The sequence below is a fragment of the Falco naumanni genome, chromosome 6 (genome assembly GCF_017639655.2).
Source record: "Falco naumanni isolate bFalNau1 chromosome 6, bFalNau1.pat, whole genome shotgun sequence".
Classification (NCBI taxonomy): Eukaryota; Metazoa; Chordata; class Aves; order Falconiformes; family Falconidae; genus Falco; species Falco naumanni.
The window spans coordinates 66,032,468-66,054,238 of record NC_054059.1 but is presented as its reverse complement, the minus strand read 5'-3'; the positions used below and the strand labels follow the sequence as shown (position 1 = coordinate 66,054,238).

The following is a 21,771-nucleotide window of genomic DNA, read 5'->3' as shown; positions in this document are numbered from 1 at the left end:
TTTTAAAAGTTCCCTTGAACAGACTGGGCACTTACAAATGTCTCCTTATTTACAGCCTCTTTTTTTTCTTTCTTTCTTGCTTTCCTTTTCCGTTCTGAAATTCCTGAGTCAGGTGAAGATTTCCAGTATTACTGTGCTGGAAGTTTATCTGTGCTTTCCACGATACTTTAACAAAAAAGATCACCAAAAAAAGCCCCTACGCCAAAGCTGTGTTTCTTTCCTTTTGCATTGGTAATCTAATTATTTAAGTGTAATCTTAAAGACACCTGATAATCAGATAGAGTATACAAACTCTCTTTGTTTTTTTGAATTGCATTGTATTTCTCAATCACTGGCACCTGAATGAAGAACAACAGGGCTGACTCCATAGCAGTTGCCTTCCATCTTTCTTCGCTTGAAAGATGGGTGGCAGTTGTAACCTTGTACCCTGAACCCTCTTCTCTAGGCACTTGTACGATAAATTTGCAAGATGTTCTTTATTTTCTTATATTTACAAGAACAGGGTAGAACTGAGTCCAAGATCTGGTATATTTTATCAGTGTTTACCTATGGATTTAAATGTGTTGAAGAGCAATGAAGGAGACTTGTGTTCACCACTCGGTTGCCTTTCTCAGAGCTTTGGTGGAAAGGTTTAGGTAGCAAGTTAGTAGATATTTCTTACCAAAAGCACTTTTTTTGTTTGCTTCTAAGATTGAAGGACCTAGTATCTTCTCTCATCAGCAACTTTTCCTAGTTAGAACTTGTGATGGACTCTTTGGATAATTGTTTTTTCTCTGACAAGGTTGACACTGTTGAGATGAATGCTCCTTGGAGATTTTTCCCAGAGCAGTCTTTGGATCCAAATCATCTTGGTACTGATGTACTTTCTGGGAATCAAAGGCAGGGTTCTGCAGGTGTTTCAGGATCCTTGCCAGCTGCTGGACACCTGAACTGTCTTTTTGATGTGCATGCCCCTTGCAGTGTGTTGTACCCGTATTTATGGGTTTCTAAGCACTGTGAACCCCAGCTGTGATGGACAGAAAGGTGAACTCTTGACTGATATATGTGAGTCAGCTTTAGCTGTAGTCTTCAAGCAGTGTTCAGTGGACAGTTGAGATCTTCATGTAGCTCGTCTAGCAGCTTTTTGAACATAGTCAACCTTTACCTTTATTAGTAGATTGGTGATTACTGCCTTATGCTCCCTTTTACATAGTATATTGTAATTTATTTTTGGTGGGAGGACCTGTTAGGCACAGCCCAAGTCTGCTGTTGTCTTGCTGTGCCCATTGCTGTAGCGGTACTGGAGGACTGTCTCCAAGAGCTTCTCTTGACTATTTTGAGTGACTGGACTTTTTACTTTTTTACCGTTTTCTGATGTTTGCAAAATTTCCCGGCTTCCAGGGCTTTTAATTTCCCCCATGTTTCAGTAATTCAGACTAGAAGCAAATGAGCAGCAGTTGTAGGCTGTGGATCCAGGTTCCTAGTCTCAGAAGAAACTTCAGCAGCAATCCCATTTCATCAAAGATAACAAAAACTGTGCACCCTTGCTGGAGAGCAAAATGGCTGAGCTGGGCAAATCTGCTCGTTAGGTCTGTGACTTACTTAATCACCCTCCCATGCAATTATTCAAAGAGAGAAAAACTCCCATCACATATTTTCATTCACATCAACCAAGCTGGAGGACTTGGTCTAGAAAGATTAAACTTGTGTTCTGCGTTTGCTGCCAAGATACTGCAATCCACTGAAGATAAAATTAATTCCTTTTTGCTGAGTGAGAATTCAAAGCTATTTATTAATAAGGAAAAGAAAATACTGTTCGTATGTGTGGGCATGTGCAGGGTACCGGTCTTGCTTTTGACCCTCCATCCTCCCTTTCCAAGGGACGTTTCGTATAAATCAGTGCTAGAATTAGCAGGTTTCTGAAACCAGGTGTGACAGAAATGGCTTCAATTTAAATGCCTTTTAATATAAAGTAATTCACTACTCTTAGTCATGGGTTTTAGGTAGTCCTGCGAGGAGCAGGGAGTTGGACTCTGGTCCTTATATGTCCTTCAACTTGAGATATTTTGTGATTCTATTCTATGCTTTCCAGTGTTGCCATTTTAACAGTAATGAGGAGACTTTCAGGTGTACAAGAAGAGCTGGTCTCTCAACTCTTGTTGACTTTTACTGGGATACGAAGAAAAAGCTGTTGCTGCTGTCCTTGAAAAATCTCTTTGTAAATGCCTAGTATTTTGTGATGAGTTGGTGTTTCTCTCTAGGAGTCTTTGAAGCTAGTATTTTCCTGAATGTCTTACCAGAATTACCAAGCAAAGCTTTATATTCAAATATTGAAAAGATTGTAATTGCTTTAATTAAAAAACCGAACAAAACAACCCACAAAAAACATGCATGTACCTGTATTTGATTTATATTATAAATACCTGTATTATCAGGTTGTATTTGCCAGAGTAAATACCTGAAAGGTTTTAAGAAACTCATTACGTTGAAGCTCATGGACTGAGCTGGCCTGTTTCTCAGGTTTCACAAGGTTTTGTCCTGTCTTCCTATGTGTATGCATGTTTCTATGGGTGTATATGTGTCCTTGCATTTACCCTACCAAAAAGCAAGCAGCCTGAAGAGCTGTAATCATCCTTGGTTGGGATAAATACACATTGCTGTTTTCTAGAACTAGTGCAAACACCGGTAAAACTATCTTGAATTGCAGGAAGAGATTTGTTTTCCTCCCATGTAGGCAGTCTGAATCTCTCTCCTGTGCAAAGTAAAGCAAAGTGGGAAAGCTTTGCTGCAAGCAAGACAGACTTGGAGTCACCAACCCTTTCTGTCTAGGAGGGTGTATTACCCTTGGTAACGTCACACGCAGCCACGTGAGAATTGCTGGCTGAATAAGAGGTGTGCAGGTGATCTTCTGCAACCTTGAAATTTTGGGTTTTTTCCCTTTGTGGAGTTATACTGGTTGCTTCTGCTCCCATTTAAAAATACGTGTTGGAAGGAAACACTAGGCAGGAGACATTTTCTAACCTGTTCTGTAACTGATTTAATGTACACTATTGAACAATATATCTGATCACCTATATACTTCGGCATATATTTAGCATATATTTCTACAGCCATACGTAATGGTGCATCAAAATGCATTGAGGGGAGTTTCAGCTTCTGTCCCCAGATAAGCTGGGGACCAGTGTGAGCCAAGCTCCCTCCATTCCTTGCAGGAGCCAAGGTCAAGGCAGGCATTCTTGCACTAAGCTGAATGTCAGGAAATCTCAGGAATTCAGAAGTTAAATTTCACTGAGAAGTAAGTAATGTAAATCAGATAAAAGGCAAATATTTTTTCCCCAGAACAATACAGTAGTCCGGTTTTATGTGCCTTAGACATGAAAATAGCAGAGGAGGCTCTAAATAATAGAGGTAATGAGTAAGGATGGGAGGAGAGGGAAGGGAGTGCGAAGGTGGGAGCCTCTTTTTTTCCCACCTTTGTCCAAGGAGCAGAGCTGTGATGGGGGTCTCACTGGATGGGTGATGAGGGTTGGAAGATAGATACACATGCAAAATCTGGAAAGAGCTTTCAGGTTTGGGTGCAAAAAAGCCATGTTTGTTTGAAAGTGGTCTTGGGAAGGAGCAGAGCAAACAATGCTATCATAATGCATCTTCTCTTCCTTGGCATGCAGTTGTCACGAGAGATTTGTAACTCTTTTCTTGGTTCATTGTTCCCTGGCTAGTGTGCACTCTCCATTCAGTAGTGCCAGAATTAAGATGAAGCCTGCCCGTTTCAATAAGGCGGCTTTGTTGTCCAAATGGCAGCACTTGTATAGAAATTGGATTGACTCCAGCAGAGCTTGCACGATACACTGCAAAACTGTTGTCATATGATCCTTTTTATTACTAAGGAAAAGGCTGTTCTCAACAAACAGGCTAGTCCTTTTTTTCTGTTTTGTTAGGGGGGAAAAAAATTCAGCAAAAAATTCTTTCTATTAATAATAAGCTGCAAATTTGAAAACTGTGCCTAATGATTGAGTATAATAAAGAGATTAGATTAAGTGAAGTGACGTTAATGTAGAAATACGATGGAGCCCTATCTTCTTCATTTCACATAGCAGCAGCCTTGATTAATCAACTCACAAGTTAAGTACGTACTTACTGTTCAACCTTAGCAAGAGAGGATTGTAGGTGGTGGCACAAAGGGAAAGGAAGAGATGATGGAGTGATGCAGGATGCCGCTGTGGTTTCTGAAAAGTATGTTTCTCTCACCTACCTGCATTTGCTCAAGATGTGGAAAAGAGACAGCTTGCTCCAAACAAGCTGTTTGAGACAGCAAGCATCTGTTGGTACACTGCGTTCATCTAGCACCTAGCACTACGAGTCCCTCATCCATGCCAGGCACAAGGTAGGATGCATCCTCATGAGAAAGACATTTAAGTGCTAATTTCTGCTAGTGCTAATAATGGAAAATGATATTCCAACTCGAGGTATTTTATTCTCTAAGAATTTTTTTCTCCATTCTGTAATAAAGCATCTATAAAGAGAGCACTTCTTATCAACCAAGGCCAGGTGCTGGATTTGAAAAGAGAATTCTCCTCCCTTTATTCTTTTTTTTTCCCAGTCATGTGCAGAAAATAGGTGAACTCATTTTGTTATAATTTAGTAGTTCTTAACCAAGAAATATTATTAAAAAAATATGTGGGTTAACACGGGTAATACGGAGAGACATTACCTTAGGTCTGGATGACTTTTATAAAGTGTCAGTTTTTGTTGTTTTTTTTTTTTTAATTAATTAGTGCACTTTTTCTTAAGGTGCACTAAGAAGCCTCATTTTGCGATGCTTTGTGACTTATAAACTGTTTCTTCTTCAGCTTGTCTTTCCTAGCAATGTGATAATATTTGTATAGATTTTGGTAGCTACAAAATGTAATTGAGTTCCTAGCACATACAGAGTAGAATTAAAAGATTTTAAAGCTGGAGGGACCCATTCTGCTCATTGTCTGTCATCTATATGACATACAAGACATCAAATTTCATCTAATATTTCCTGCATCAATCACATAAATTCTGGCTGAGCTTGAGGGTGCTTTAAAGTCATCCAGTCCTGATTTAAAGATGTGAGGTGCTAAAGCTGTTGGATGTTTTTCCAGTGGTTAATTACCCTTTTTTAATAGGAAGTTTGGTACTGCTTTTCCACTCTGAATTTGTCAAGCCACTGAGGTATTTTTTTGTATTTGTTTTTGTGTGCTAACTTCAGCTGATGTTTGCTGTCAGAGATCTTTGCTTAGTGAAGGTACACATGACCGAGTCATCTCTTGGTCTTCTCTTAGCTAACCTGAATCAGTTGGACTTCTCTTGCCCTTCCTGAAAGGTGTGTCTTTAAGGGCTTTACTCTGGCAGTTGTTTACTCTTCTTAATATCACTTATGTAAGTATTGCTCATTATGTTTGTCCCCCCCCCCCCCCCCCCCCCCCCCCCCCCCATTGTTATGGACATTCTAAGCTTTTTGAAATAATGGAATTCTCTAAATTTATTGTTCCACCAGGTACTACTTCCACAGCCATCAGTAGGCACTATGTAGTGTAATTTGTGTTTGATAGGTACAGAGGTGACTATTTGTGCATTGGGTGACTGAGAAACTGCTATTTTTAGCTGCCCCAAGAATCAGTAGGGCTATATGCCAGACAGGTGTGCCAGGTGATGTGATGTGAGACAAGTATGTCGTGTTTTAAAACATTCTAACTCCTTTCCCCCATCCCTTCGCTGACTTGGAATAGTTATCTGGAGATTGATGGTTCAACATAAATTGTAGGTCTAGGAAATAATAATTATGTATAGTGAAGGCCAGTCAAGCTGCACTCTGTAGTGACAAGTGTTGTATACAACAGACAATGAAAAAATTGCTTCTCACAGCTAGGGATTCAAGATCTTTCAATTTGGTTTGATTGTGGAGCGAAAGGTACGAATGTGCCTTCCTTCTGCTCAATAGCCTGCAGTGCTGCTACTCCACATGTTAGTGTCTGCTACAGAGCATTTCTGCAGTGTTGGCGGGAAAATTAGCTCTTATCTACATATTATTTCTTTTCCCTAATTGTGACTTACTTTCTTCAAAGATTTTTGTTTACATGAGACATAAAGGAACAAATACTATTTTATACAGGTGGTAGAATTCAGTAGGCAGAGGTTAATGGGGTGGGCTTGGTGGGTAGGCTTGTTGTAACAGGAAAATCTCACCTCTGCTCTCCGGTGTCTCTTGAGATGATGGCAGCAGGAGGGATCATCACCCTGTGCCCTCCCTTCACTTGGCCTCTTCCTCAGACGCATGCTGTGGACCACTTGTGGTTACTGGGCTAGAGGGACCACTGGTCCCACTGAAGGTGGGGGAATTTATCATGATGGTCCTGTATCACAAGTAGAAATTAAATCAAAGGTTGTATTTACTGTTGGGTAAACCAACCATCAACTGCAAGACTCGATACAATTGGTCACTTCTTTATCTTGAATTATAACAATTCCTACGAATAAATTAAGTGCTCTAATAATATTCAGGAAGGGCTTACAGGGCTGAGCATGTTACTGAACAAGAGACATTAGGGATAGATACATAACTGAACAGAGACATTTCTACATTTTATGTTCGTTAGGACACACACTACCTAAATCTTTGGATTTAACTATGAGGCTTGGAGCATCCTGTTGTCACACAGACATATTGAGGTCAAGTCTGTTTTCCTCTTTCCCCTACCTTTAGCAGTCACAGGGTGAACACCAAGTCTAAATCCATCGTCAGCGGTCCCTCTGTAGTCAGTGGAAGGAGAGGCAGGGTGATTCTTCATACCTGTCTTACTGTTACCTGACCGGGCAGTCATGACCCCTGGCTTTGTATGGGCACCTGACTTTCAGATGGCCAAAGCAGGTGGTAGGAGGAGACCTTTTCCCACGTTGATCTGTAGTTTGGGGGAGCAGAGCCCTCCTTGTGTACCTCCCTCTGCAGGGACTTTCTTTGTAGCTTGGCATTCAACTGTACTCCACGGGACTGGGAACAGGAACTCTCCTCTGCCTTTTCCTCTCTCTCCCCTACTTCTTTACCTCCTGGAAAGTGTTTGCAAAGGTGCTTCATAGTATCTGAGTCTCTTTTCTTGCTCCACAGCTCCACTGGTAGTATCAGTCTTTGTAACTGAAGTGTACATGAAAGTTAATTTCTATTAGAAATTTTCTTTTACTTTTATTTTTTTTAGACACTATCAGGTTTGGGGGTTGGTTTTTTTTTTCCTTTTTAAATTAAATTTGCTTTGTGGATTTTTGTTTACTTGGCATTGTAATTGAATATATTTCTCGTGTCAGAGTTCTGAAATCCCTGCTTCCCTCTCTGTAGGGAAAGGTAGATTTCTTTACTTACCCAGGTATGCTGAGTGTTTTGTTTTGATTTAAGTGGAAATAATGTGGGTCTTCTGTTCCTTTTTCTGTAGTCTTGATCCATGTGCCTACTCTACTGTGCATGTGATGAAGAATTTAGGCTTTTGTAGATGCAGGAGCTGCAGCTCTTCTAAAACCACTGAAGGTCCAGCCTCCATTTTCTGCTGCTTTTTGTTTGCCAGTTACCTTGCATTGCAGCAGTTACCTTGCATTGCAGCTTGCACGGGGAGGTCAGTGCTGAAGCTTTTGAAGAGAAGGGAAATGGTGAGCTCTGGCATAGCAAAGCGACTTGCAGGAGGCTGCAAGCCCCTTCACCAGCAAGGTCAGCACCATGTTGGTAACATTTTCTGCCTGCATGAGAGTGTAAAAAAAGTCAGAGGAGACAGAGTGCAGAAAAACGTTTTTTTTTCAGACATTGAAGAGGGACCTGCTGTTTGTGCCATGAGTGGCTTCTGTTCCTTGAAGGTTAGCTATGGAGAGGGAGGTGCTTGTATCCACTGACGATTACGGTGCTGTCTCCATACAGGGAAAGACATGGATGCCTTCTCTTACCGGCAGGCCACTGGAAGCTCCATGACAATTTTGGTTTGCTTCTGTCTTAATCCAAATCCACAGCTTTCCAAGTACGTGGCAGAGGGGAGGTTACTACGGGTCACTTAGCAGTTTCCAAGTTCGGTGAAGCTGCTGTGTGGTGCTTATTAAGGGGATGGGAGTGTAACAGGTAAGCCGAGTAAATGGATTAGCCGTAAGCAGTCCTATTGTTGGCACTGCCTGGAGATGGGTTGTGAACCATGCAGGCGTATCTTGCAAGCGATACTCTTCCACCCCCCGATTACAGAAGAGCAGCATAAATAGAGTGGCCTACATTGAAAGGATTCCTGGAGGAAGGAGGCATTTAAAGCCAGGGACAGTTACGGGTACTTGGAGCAAAGTGTTCAGCCACAATACCCTTTCCAAGAAGGAGGGGAGGGGAGAGGGGAAGGAGCATTAAGCCAGGCGTCTCTCTGTCCATCTCTGTCTGAATGCCTCAGATGTTACGGACAAATGATTCCTTCGAGGCACGCAGTGCTGCTGTCGTCTTTAGGACCTTCATGGAGCAGCTTTTACCCTTAACTATTTTTAGTGGTTGGCTACTGTTGGCTTGAGGGTGAGTTACATGAGGAAGGTCGCTTAAGAGGACGCCTTTGTGTTTTATTAACAAGACTGGCTGGGGAGGGGTAGAAGCATCATATGCTTCTAGTGGTGCACGTTGACATGTTTAGAGAAAGCATCAGTCTGCGGTCTGCAGAAGAATTGCTAATAAAAATCATGGTTTGTGCCTGTAGTCCCTGTCCAAGAAGGATATTTAGCCTTTGAGTCCTCTCTGCCCGAAACACAAGAGAATGTGGCTTGTCCATGCCGGCTGGGCAGGCGGGACGCCCGCCCACGCCGTGCGGTGGCAGCCGGGATGTGCGTGGGATGGGAATGCTGGCTGGCCGGAGTTTGTCCCCAGGCAGAGCCCCGGCTCTGGAGGGCGAGTCTCCTTTCCCCCACTCTGTGGCTTGCTTTGCAGCAGAGCAGGAGAGCACAGATTAGTTTTCACTGAGGTATAGCATGGTGTGCTTGGTGGTGTGTTTTTGGTGTCTTCCCCCAGCCTCCTGGCAAGGTTTGCAGCATTGCAGGGGTTTGATGGTGTGGCTCGCTGGGATCAAAGGAGCTCAGGAGGCTGAGGGTTGGATATTTATGCATTTGTTTATTACCTACTATTGTCACTCATGTTATGTAAGATTACTCTAACTGAATGAGCTCAGGCAAAACAGTCGCCTCTGCAGTTTTCCTTACTACGTCCTCTGCACTGCAGGCCTCTTTCGGGGGAAGCGGTGTTACCCGGAGCTGTCTTCTGCCGCACCAGCTCCTCCAGGTGCTGCTGCATCCCCTGACATGTGGGCACCCAGCAAGGGCTGTGTGTGCCTCACCTCTCTGGGTGGGGGAGTGTCCTCCACGTCACAGCTCGCATCTCAGCTGGGTTGAATCATGTTCTCGAGGAAACTTTGCTCTACTCCCAGCGGGTCTTTCCCATTACGGCACTTTGGTACCACTTAGCTACCACAGGTGTCTGAATCTGGTTTCTTTAGGTCAGGAAAAGACTCCCAATCCTAGCGTCACTCTCTGCTTTCTACCTGGCTATAAACAAGATCTTTCAGGTGGGCTGAACGGGACTGTAAATACACAAGTGGTTCTGGGCATTTCCTGTCCCATCCCCACTCCCCCAGTCCCATTCTCTCCCTCTCTCTTTTCCCGCCATTTTCTATTTTATTGAGCTAATGGGATTTTTTGCTGATAGCAGGTCTTTGACGAAGTTAAAAAGACATTTTCTATTGTGTGCATTAAACCCCCCTGTAAGGTAAATGACTTCCATGCAAACCACATTGTTTGAAGTGTCCTGCTGTTTCTCTTTCTACCAGGTGGAGTTGCAGGAATTAACGCGGTTTTATCATCTAGAAACAATCTCCCACTGTCTGCAGGCAAAAAAAGATTCTGGGATATAGAATAAAAATTCAGGTGCTTTATATGTAGAGACAAAGGCTGTTGAGAAAACATGTTAAATGTTAAAGGATCACAGGGATAGCTTCCCTCTGGGACTTGTCCTCTCCCTGTTCTGCAGAGACTGGGGAATAGATGTCTGTGAATCAGTTGAGGGAGCTGCGGGGACACATCCAGAAAAAATGCATATTTGGGGTCGGCTTTTCCTCTCCTCTGCCTCACCCTCCATTCGTGTCCATTGTCAGGGGCTCCAGCATGATCTGGGTCTGTGGCAGATTTGTTTCCACATGTAAGTGGAACAAATTTTGCAATTTCTTCAAGTGCATATCTATCTTTTGATGTTTCTCCTACTGAGTAATAGGATTGAAAGTCACAGCAGCGATTGAAACCAACTTAGAAATAGATCTCTCTTCAGACACTGCTCTGTCCTAGACCTGCCTCAATGGGCAGCCCGAAGCATTGCCCTGACACTAAGAGGGCCCACTGGTGTTTCGTTGGAGGATGGGTCTTCCATGGCCACTGCTGTGGGAGGTAACAAGCTCCTTTAGCAACTCATGTTCATGAAAATCCCTAAGAAAGCACTCTATTGGTGCAGGGGTGGTGGAAACAGGCTAGCTGTTTTCTAGTTTAGTGTTAGCACAGACAGATTTTAGGATCAGAAGGAACCATGTAGCTGTGTATACTGTATCAATTTGTCCAAAATTTCTTTATCAGATCAGAATTTGTTGGAAATACAGCATGTTTTTTGGGAAAACATTGACTTTAAACAATTGGTCTAACAGGATTACTCATTTTCTGATGCGTTTGAGTTTAAATCTTTTTAAATCTCCACATGGCTCATTTCCCCCTCAAAATTAGTTTTTTTTCCCAATGTGTAATATTCTACAGCTATACGGAACAGAATTCATATTTAACATAGCATGGAAATGTAATTTGAGTATGTCCAATTTTCATTTGATTTTTTTTATTTAAAGGTTTTCTATTAATGCAGATCTTAAAATACCATGCAACATTGTCTGCGGATACAGGCATGAAATGACTGTGCTGCTGAGCTCCCTGCAATTTGCCAGTGAGGCTGAAGAGCTTTCTCAGTGCCTTGCAGCAGGTCAGAGGAACTACTTCAGCTGCATTCTTCTGCTGCCATTTCTGTGATTGCACATTGCTTTCACCGTAGGAATGATAAAGTGGTATTTCACATAATTTTGCTCCTTTGGCAGTTCTTCACAGAGAACTTTGCAAAGCAGCAATGATCCATTTGAACTCCACTTCAGGTGTTGAGCATGTCAAAGAGTGGGCATGTGCCATCAGTTTTGGCCTCATTTTATATGGAGAATTGATGAGTTTCATTTCAGGAATGTTAATTGAGCCATTTGAGTTCAGGTATGAGCTCTTTGCATAACTGCCTTTTGTCGAGGGAGTGAATTCACATGACCCTGGCCTGTCCCTCCTCACTTGTGTCATTACTTTTTTTCACCACAGCCCTGTTCCTAGTTTATTCCATAATCTAGATTATGGCCAAAGGCAAGACCCATAAGCATATGGTGCATGTTGCATGTTGCATTATCTGAAGTCATGAGGGTGTGATTAATGGGCTTAGGGGTTTAATTTGGTCTGTCTTACTCTCATGTCTCTTTCCAAGTGAGGTTGCAAAGCCTGACAAGTGACTGTGGGCTGCACACAGCAAGTGATGAGGTGACAATAATTTCCTTGAAGCGCTGGGCAGCTGCTGGAGGTAAACCTCTGCTGAGAGAAGGAGTAGGGGGCTTGCTTCAAACTAGCCAACCTGGTTTAGAATGCATTGTTTTGTCAGATCCTGGTGTCTCAAAGCATCTTGGTCTTCACCTTCTGAGCCACAGTGGAGAGAGCAGGTGGTCTAATTAATGGGTCACGTTAAATGATGGCAGTTCCCTTTCAGGTGTCACTCGGCCTTGTGGGGTGGTGTAGATGCTGCAGGTCTGTAGGAGGGAACTGCTCCCAGAGTACTTGCTATGATGGGGTTCAACAAATGTGCAGGTACTGTCAAAAAAGAACACATATGAGCTGGACCAGGGGATAAAATCCTCCCTGCACTGTCAACGCTATTAAACCAGGAGTCTGATCTGCCTTGCAAGTTTGTCATCTGGAATTTGAAGGTTGTACCTTCTTCATCAGATTTAGTGCATAAAATTATTTGTTAGTGCAGTATGTGGCTGTCCAGGAAAAAATATGGTAGGCGTCTGTCCTGCACACATAGCAAACTGGCTGGCTTGGCAGCTGTCTGTGCTAGAAGGATGGGGGCTTTATCATGCTGTTTGGCACAGTGGGAGAGGGTGAGTAGATCAAAGCAGCAGAGCAGAGGTTCCTGTATCTACACTATACTCAAAATTAGCATTTTATTCTAGACTAGATCTAGTCAGGTCCTTTGGACCAAATGTCCCCACTGCATATGTAGGTTCAATCTCTCCAAGCAACCACTTGTTTCAGATTCTTCAGTCTCCATTAAAAGATGGGAGAGCATTTGGTGCATCCGTGAACCTGAATTACTCCTTTAACTTTCTCTGAAAGAATCTAGTTTGGGCCCAGGAGAGCCACCCTGTGAATGAAGCCAGCTTGCAATGGGAAGGAACAGCCAGGGGGGTTGCTTCAAAACTGCTCCGGACCACCAACTGGTTTGGACGCAGCCAGGGTGATCCTAGCCCGAGGGTTTAGGAAGTCTGGGTTTCCCTTGCATTTCTGGCACCGATGGGTGCTGTGTGGCTGCTGGGAAGCCGCTGCACCTCAGAGTGCCGCATCTGCTTCAAGCAGGGTGACGTGACTTCTCCAGGTGAAACCTGCTTCATCACAGCTGAATGCTTCCTAGCTGGCTGGGGGTCTTGTAAACATTATGTGTGTGTTGTGGTGGGAGATGGGGATCTTGCACTGCATTCATCTTGCACGTTGTCATCTTTGCTGCTTTTGCAACAAACCCCACACTTCATTCATAAAATAATCTTGAATGTATAGCCCTGAGTATAGGACATGCTTGTCAAGGTATCACTTGCTGTCAGCCATGCTACTTTGATAATATTTCAACAGCAATTGAAATATGTTTACATATAGTAACTCATCTTAGAAGGAAAAAGTTGAAGCTTCAGTTTCCAGCCATCTTGGTTCAGGTAGTGAAATTAGCTTTAGAGTTACAGAAATTGAAGTTATATCTACTTTATCCATGGTGTGGTGTTCAAACAAACTAAATGAGAAGCTTTGTTTGTGAACGGATAGTCAGAATTCTAAGTTTTTATTTATCTTGGAAGGATCTAATGGTTTGTTTTTAGTAATAACAATTCTGCTAATTTTTATGTTAGGCAGCCAAATGTTGTTGGCTTAGATATCTGTGTCCCTCAGAACTGCTGTTTTTAATTTTTGCATTTGGAACAAACCCAGCATCCTAAGTTAAAAGCAAAACTTTTCTCAGCAGGTTGAGACAAAAAAGAAAGTGATTGTATCACAGAATATATGCACTTAACCACTGAGGTTTTTGATTCCATGGTTACAACAACACAACTAAAAAACCCACGCATATAGCCAGTTGGTGATTTTATTGTTTGAGTCGGATGGCCTTTCTTAAAATGAATTTTAATGGACAGGCAAGAAAGAATGTATTGCTGTACTTGTGCAACTGAAGTTTATGAAATAGGATTGGAAAAATACACAGAATAATTGGGCACATCCTGTACTTAGTGAATCACTGAGCTAGTGCAGTAAACATTGCTGCATTCGGGAATTTAGATCTATACCCTGCTTTTGCCAAGAACACTGGGAATTGCTTGGGATCGTGGATGATCTGTAACGCGGACTACCTGAACCATGAACCATACCCTGTGCAGTTTTTTCTTGTTTGCATATTTCCATGTTCTGAGATGATTTTTGGTTTTGTGACACAGGCATTAATCTAATTCTGTGACACCTCACATCTGCTTAAACTGATTTGGTAGAACCTAGGAGACAAACCAGGAGCTATATGTAGCAGGACCTCTGCAGGCATTGGTATGGTAAAGGAAAAAGATTCCTGAGCACCGAAGTATGCAGCCTAACCAATGTTCTTCCTTCAGAGAAACAGTCTTTTGTCTTCAAAAGTAAAAACAAAAGCTACAGACATTTGATAGCTTCAATGTTCTTTGCCAGATGAGAGGGATAAACTTGTGAACATGTTTAAGAAATTACTGAATTTCCAGAAAACAGACTGTTATTTAAGGGACATGAGAACCATTAAGAAGCCAGAAACAAACACAACATCCAGATCTGCTCTTGAATACACACGTGGCTTTTGCAAATTCTGAGAGCTGCACATGCACAGGCTTAATGGGATCCTGATGGAAACCATCCAAGGCTGGAGTCTGGCTCCTGGTGAAACTAGGACTGCTGTCTGGATAGGACTGACGTTCGGGTCTCAGGCAAACTGATGGAGATGTTTTCTTCCCTCAAGGAAATATGTGTTTAGTCGTCAGCCAGAAAGACAGGATGGCTTGTGTGCAAGGCTTTTGCAGCATTGCTTAGTGTTAGCTCTGGGCTTCTTCCATCTTCTTTACTTCCCCAAATCATGATAGTCCTTTTAAGGAGAAACTTCACTGTTCTTCCCAGTAGCAGAGGAAATGAACCATGTGTAAACTAAAGGCTGTGCTCCAGTTCTTTCCCCCTGCAAGGACAGCTGCCATCCAGGAGATGCAAATGTCATACATTTCTGGTACCAGTGAATGGAATGGCAGAATGTAAGTTTTCAGCCAAAGCAACCAGTAGTTTCCTCAAGTGTCTGCAAACATGGATTGACAAGTCCCCAAAGGGTCTTTTACAGTTCTGCTTCATCTAGGGAACAAGAGCCAAGAAAGTAGGAATAGGCTGGAAAACTCTCACTGGCCCCAGAGAAGTGCTTCTGTTCAGAGTAGCAGGACAGACAGAAGGAAATGGTATAACTGAAATTTCTATGTTAGCAGAATTTCTGGAGGTTAAACTTTAAAAGTGTAGCCTTTTTTGTTAAAGATACAGCCTCTCTTGAGGGAAGAGAGAAATGGATTCAACCAGCAGAAAGTGCCTGCTGGACTTCTCGCCCTCCTGGATAAAAGCCATAAAGGTTCAGGACGTTCCCAGGGAGGAGAAATCAATTTTATGCACTCCTCAGTTCAATGCAGATGCAGCTGTGGCCGTACAGTAAGTGACTCATCCCGTGGCCATCTTTTTAATGATGAAACTATTATGTGCTACATCACCCATTCAGGCATTTTGTTTTCTAATTCTCTACCCCTGGTTCCCAGAAATATGAATAATGAGGCTTTTAGCAGAGAAGTGGAAATGCTCCCTGAGACACACTGCCAGGGTAGGATATACTGCTGGATGATGCTGTGGATAGTATTAGGGATATGGGGGCATAACTGGCTTGAACGTTTGCTCACCCCTAAAATTACATCCAAAGCTTTTTTGTCAAGTTCAGATAAGGTCCCTGTCTCTGTTTGACTCCCATTAGAGCTCGGTTCTTCTGTGTAGCTCCTGGTGGTGTCTCTTTCCTTCTGCTTGGTGTTTCAGGTGGGAATGGCAGCAAGTTGCAGATGCAATAGTTGAACCCTGGCCTACAAAACCCAGCGAACTCAGATGATAGGGAAAGGCAGTTTATTACTGCAAGAGCTACCCTTCCCACATCAAGTCGATTTGCATCAGGCAATTGTATGAATCAGATCTTGATCTTCATTACCACAGAATACAGCAAGGAAAATCCCATTTCTGAGAGTCTTTCTACTGTACACAGATCCAGATGTAAAGCACTGCTCTGTGCCCAGCAAACAGGACTCGTATGTATTTTATTAATTTAAGTGTAATGTAATTATTCTCTTGTCCATCTGGCAGGTGGTGTTTTCATTAAGAAGTGAATAATCTAAGCTATAGGCTCTGTAGAGGGGGATGAGTATAGAAGAGATTCAGGTCATATGCTGTGGGACCATAAATAGAAGCTAACAAGGGAGCCCTTGCTGTCCTTGTCTACTAAAACTGAAAATCTGTTGCTTTCATTTTTCCTTTAGCAGACTGCTCGCAAGCTTAGAAGCTAGTCTATTAATGAAATCTTTTCATCATCATGCAGTTTAACTCTTCATTTATGGTGGTGACTGGAGGCACAGTGTGAAAAAATAGGTGTTTTATATAAGAGGACAAAAATTAAGTTCTTATATAAAACACTATGCATAGGAAGATAAGATTAAAATCACGCTTCTGGAGGTGCCCAGTACATCCCTGGGTGTGAAGTACTGTTTGAAAAAGAAACACGGATTACTTAACGGTTTTTATTCACATAGAAGGTCTTGATTAAAAAAAAGCAAAATAAAACATGGAGACGAGCAAGTCTGAACCATCCTTCAAGAAGTTTTGAAAAGTGTGGGGTGTGGAGCTTTCTAAAGGAAATCTGGTTGCTTTCTGACCGCCTGTGTGGCATCTTCTGTTTCCAGACAAAGTTTTCTGATGTCCACATGGAAACGGGAGCAATTTCCTCTTTCCATGTCCTAGCAAGACTTTTCTTGGCACAAGTGACCGCGCAAGGCCTAGTTTGAGTTTTGCCCTGGAAAGATATAAATATCCTGGCCCTGTTCCAGGAACATTTAAGCAAGGATTAGGTTTTATTTTTTATCTGGTAACATTCAGGGAAACCTATCAGGGTGACCAGGCTGGGAGGGGTGTTCATTTAGCTAAGCCTGTAAGTCAAGAAGAAAAGTGAGCTTTAAAAAAATTATTACTAATTTTTATTCTATCGTTCTGAATTTAGGAGGGGATGCTGAAATGATGCTGAGCATTGTTTCGTTGTGTATGGTGTAGGTATCACCAGGCAGAAGGTTAGAGATTGTTGTTGCCTTTTTGTAAAGGCACAGATTTCCATTCAAAGGGGCTTCTTTCCCAGAGGATCCTGTTTATTTTCCTTCCCAGTAAAGCTCAGGTTCAGTTGCTGTTCAGCCAGGGTAGAGCGCAGCGGCTGCTGCACCACCATTTCCAAGGAAACATCTCCAAGGGTGTTCATCACCCTGGCTGCAGATAATGGGAAGCTGAAACCAAACCTGAGCAACAGCCCCTTGAAAACAGCTTTAAAGACTGGGCGCCAAACAGTTTTGCACTGTCTGGAGGTGCTAGTGTGATCCCTTCTCATTAAGGATGCCGCTGAGCTGCTTTTTTTTGTGGGTGCTGGGATTACTTACTTAACTACTACACAACTTAGTACGAGGAGTAATGGGAGTAGAGCCAGTAAACAGAGCATCCCAGGCAAATGGTGAGCTAGAGCTTTGCCAGGCTGTGATGAAGCATGGGTGACCCTTTGCCAGACATGCTCTTTCTCTACTTAAAGATGTTATTTATCCCCCAGACTTCATGAAGTGTTATCTCGAAAGGCTTGCTGTGCCAATCAGTCTTTACCCTAAGCCTCCTTTGATATGCTTTGTTAAGGGGGTGGGTGGGGTTGGGGTTCCTTGGTTTCTGCAGGAGTCGGTGATCTCAATATTTAACAGTTTTATTGTTTCAACAACAATCTGCTTTTCTGAATGCTTCAAGCCTCAGTCATTTGTATGTATGTGTGAAGGTCAGTGGGCTTGTCAGATACCCTATTGTAAATCCTGTCATTAAATCAATTTCTTTTAATTAAAAAAAATGTGCTGCTCTTCAGAAGAAGTGCGCCCTTTCATCTGGACAAAACCCATTATATCCCAACACAAATACGATAGCCGTGAGCTCTCTGCTAGGCTCACGTTGGCCGCTTGTTTCAGCTGGTATGTTTGTGGTTTGGAAATCTTGGTGGTCAGAGGGGGCTGCATTTTCCCTTCCTCTGAAGGAAGTGGCTGCAGTTATTACTCTCTCATCGCCTAACTTGGCAATGTCAGAAGCAGAAAAAGTTGCACTAGTAGAAAACAGGTAGCCATGCCAACAGGTGAGAGATGTTCAAGCCCCCTTCTCACTCCCCCCACCTCCTGCATCACAAGCATGCAGAAATCTGACACAAAGGCTAAGAGCCGGACAGGATTTCGCATTCATTTAGTAATTCCCTTGGGGTTATGCTCTTAGATGACTTAATGACTTAGTGTATACCCCATCTGGAAGATAAGCAGGCATAATTCATTGCAGGCAGGTCATTCATTCTTTGAGATAACCAGCACCTACACACCATAGGGAGCAGGGAGATAAAGATACTACACATCAGCAGCAGTAGTTCAAGGTTTCAACCTCTCCGCCTCCTTCTGTGACCCAGAAGTCATTTGCAGTTGATTATTCAGCCATTTGCTTTCTTTAGAGAGAAATACACTGGCAGCAGTTGGCTGAAGTGAGTACATTTTCCATTCTGCCCATGCCTTTCAACGCAGCCGTAGCATATCTTTACCTGGAAGCAAGCATCCTCATGTCGCTTAGAGGCTTCGTAGCTGTGTTAAATGCTGGTTTGGAAAACTTACTGTAAATTGATTCCAGTTTTTCTGGTGTTATTTACATGGTGACTGTTGTTCACCTACTGCTTGGGATGCTTATGCATTGTTAATTTTTTAGTTTCGGTCAAGAGAAGCTTTTAGGGGTCCAGTTTATGTATTAGCAATATATATGGTCCAAACGGAGGCACAAAGAGAGAAAGAGTGTGTATATAACAGAGCATATTACATTTCTTGATTTTCTTGTATAAATAAAATTACTTTCAGTGTTGGCAGGTACATTTTAAAACTGAACAAGTCACACAAAACCATGCTGCTCCCAAGTCCACAGATACTAGGATCAAACATATGGTGTGACCTCTTCCTAGTTAATATTCCCTCCTCCAAAAATCTGCAGTCCATAAACAGCAATCTACGTCTTGAGATCCCCTGCATTGCGAAGATGAATGATTGACTCAGCAGGTACTTTGTGATGACTCTCAGTGAAATGTTTTTCTCTTGCCTACATGCACAGCAAAAGAAATAGCAAGTACGAGGCTTCTGATAAGGGCATGTGATCGTCGTGGTGTGATTCACAGTCTGTGATGTTGCTTTATTTGAGAAGGAGGGGAGGGAGAGAAAGAAAAAAATCTATTTTTGTTTGTTTGTTTTCTAATTACTTGAGCTATTTTTTCTTTGACTCAGCAACTCTCAACAGTACATACTGTACTACTGTAACTGGCAGTCAGGGCTGGGAAGCTGAACGATGGTGATGGTAAAAGTAAATATCCTGCATTCTCAGAGGGATTAGGAGGAGATGGGAGAACTAGTCTCATTATGGTTTTGTGTGTTGTCACAGTCCCTTTCTGCATCAGTGCTCTCCTGTATGTAATCTTTTGACCTGTGTTTCTGTAGCCAAGTACTAAAACAAGAAGTCAGAATAGTTTTATTTTCACATATGTTTTTATTTACAAACCCCATTTGTTTAGGTGATGAAAACATTCACCTTGCACAAGAAACCATGTTGCAAAAGAAACTGAGGAGTCTTGTTCTCAGCAGTGCTTATGACCCCTTTGGAGAGCGTCTTAAGAATAGATTAGAGAATTATTTTGATTGACATGAAAAAATTTGATAATTGACATGAAAAAATTTGATTGACGTGAAATACTCGATAACTCACGATGCTTTCCTGTCAGTCTGCCTGCTACACAGTAAGAGTTGTACTTACCATGGCACACCTTCACTTGGTTGTCTTAGTCAGAGTGGTTTGAATCCCAGCTTCCAAGGTGGGCTCTTACTACTTTCAAAGGTGTTAAGTTGCATTTATGTTTTCACATAATGAAACACTCAAGCCTGTAGTGGATTACAACGTATTCTGTCTGCTAAGGAGAGACGTGCAGTCTGTGCACTGCTTTGTGCAGGAAGGGGTGCTCACTAACGCACTTGTCACCTTCACATTCTGTGCCAACTGTTGTTAATGCAAGAGTCACATCAGGATATGTTTAATACAAGACTTTCTGGCTTCTTGGAGGAAGACCCTCGCTTCAGCAAGAGTAATTTGTTAGAGTTAGTTGGGTGTGAATTCTAAGCAGGATGTTCAGGCAGAAGGGTTGATGTCAATGGTCACTAGGGAGAGGACTCCTGAGACCGTCTTTCAAAGATGCATGCCCCCTGAAGAACTGGGAATTGAAAACTGTTTCTTACTCTGTCTTCCAGGCTAAAAGACCTGCAAAGCGCATTCTTCCCCCATCCAATGTGGTCTTCTGAGAGAAGTTGCAAGGGATGAGGAGGTTTTGTGGAAAGACAGTGGGGTTCCTGGGAAGGACAGGCTTCCCACCCAGTTCTTGCATGGGTAGCAGCTCCCATCTGGTTCCTTTCTAGAGGCTGCTGTCACAGATTTTCAATGCTTTATTCCATGCTCTTGCTTCTGATGTTCATCACAGTATTAGAAAACCTACATATGTCCTTTTGCAGCTTTTAAATATGTGATAAAAGCCATGTCCATTTTAAAGCTTACTCTTTTTCCAGACAGGGTGACCTGTGGATGGCATTCTTTTGTGAAGGAATAGGACTTCACATTTGCTGTTGCTGGCTTTCCCTTTGCTGTTCCTTACCATGCTTTTTTCGGTTCAAAATAGTTCTCTGTGATTGTAATTGCACTAAATACATTTGATAATGCAGAAGTGACCTATTTTGTGCACAGTTTAGCTGATTCTGCAGTTGCCTGTAGGGTTTCCTAGCAATGTTCTTCAGCCACTCCTTGGCTTACAAAAGCCTGGTAAGTTGATCATGGCTAGTGCAACATATCGGAGGCAGGGAAGGTTCAGGGTAACAGAGGAGGATGAACCATACAGGTGTGAATGCATTGGACTGAGTGTTTATAAGACAAGGTAGAGACCTCTGGAACAGATTGGGAGGACTAGAATAGATGTCATTAAATGTGTTAAACTGTTGGAGGTCCTTTGTACAAATATCCGGTGACATGGCCAGATATTGTGCCCCTGTAGGCTCAGCAGTTAATGCATAATACCTCTGGTATCTGAGGTACGTACTCAACTATAAAAAAATAGATGAACTGGGACCCATTACCATAAACACTGTCTGCAGCCCTAGCCCTGGTAACAGATTGTTCTGTGCCTCATTAAAAAGGAGATAGCACTGTCAGAGGAGTCAGTGCTTCATTTTGCCGTGTTTGCTACATAATCAGTTAATTTTGCTTAATAGTGCATTGCGTCGCAGATGTGCAAAAGGGCAGAGTCACTTCACTTTCTGCATAAAACCTCACTCTGGTGCAGCTGAAATGTTAATGGAGTGTGTTAGCAGGCAAGCTGACCTCAGCTGGTGTCACTGCCTCAGCCCTGTCCTGGTTCTCCCAGCAGTGCTCTGGCCAAGCTCCGTGCTTGTAAAAGATCCAAGGTGCAAGTTCTTCAGACTAGAAGTTAGATATAGATAGGGTGGTCATTCAGTGTCTGCTGTGCTTGTGCATTTTCTGGGTTTTTAAATCTTACATAAGGCACTGCCCAGGACTTCCCCACATTTCATTGGGAAGTACTTTAGTACCTTGTTTCATCTAAGCATTACTCAGAATATGAAAGTTAGCATTAGTGTTTTCTAACGAGATGAATCCAAACATGCCTATCTTAACATGGATCTTTACATTTTACTGCCCTTTGAGTGCAGCTTTTGGGAAGGTTATTAACAAGTCAAATGTGGTAAAACAAAATATGTGGAGAAGCTGAGTTTAGACTGCTGTTTAGGGACAGATTATTAGACATTACAACTCAAGGTTTTAGAAGATCAGCATATTACACAGTAATATGGCACATCCAACAACCAGTGCTAATTGTATACTGCTTAAATTCGTAGTGAAACTGGGTATGTGTAAATGGTTTTCTTCAGATGAAAATTAATACATTCATAATAAGTATATTCTGTACTCACATATCCCAGTCTTGAGAGTATTACAGGGATCTAAAAATAACTGAGTTTATAAACTCTCCAG

General features: G+C 42.4%; 1 protein-coding gene across 1 annotated transcript in view; it reads left to right on the top strand.

The window, feature by feature from the left end:
* Nucleotides 1-21,771, top strand: part of FOXO3 (forkhead box O3) — a 97,627-nt gene that overhangs the window by 29,944 nt on the left and 45,912 nt on the right.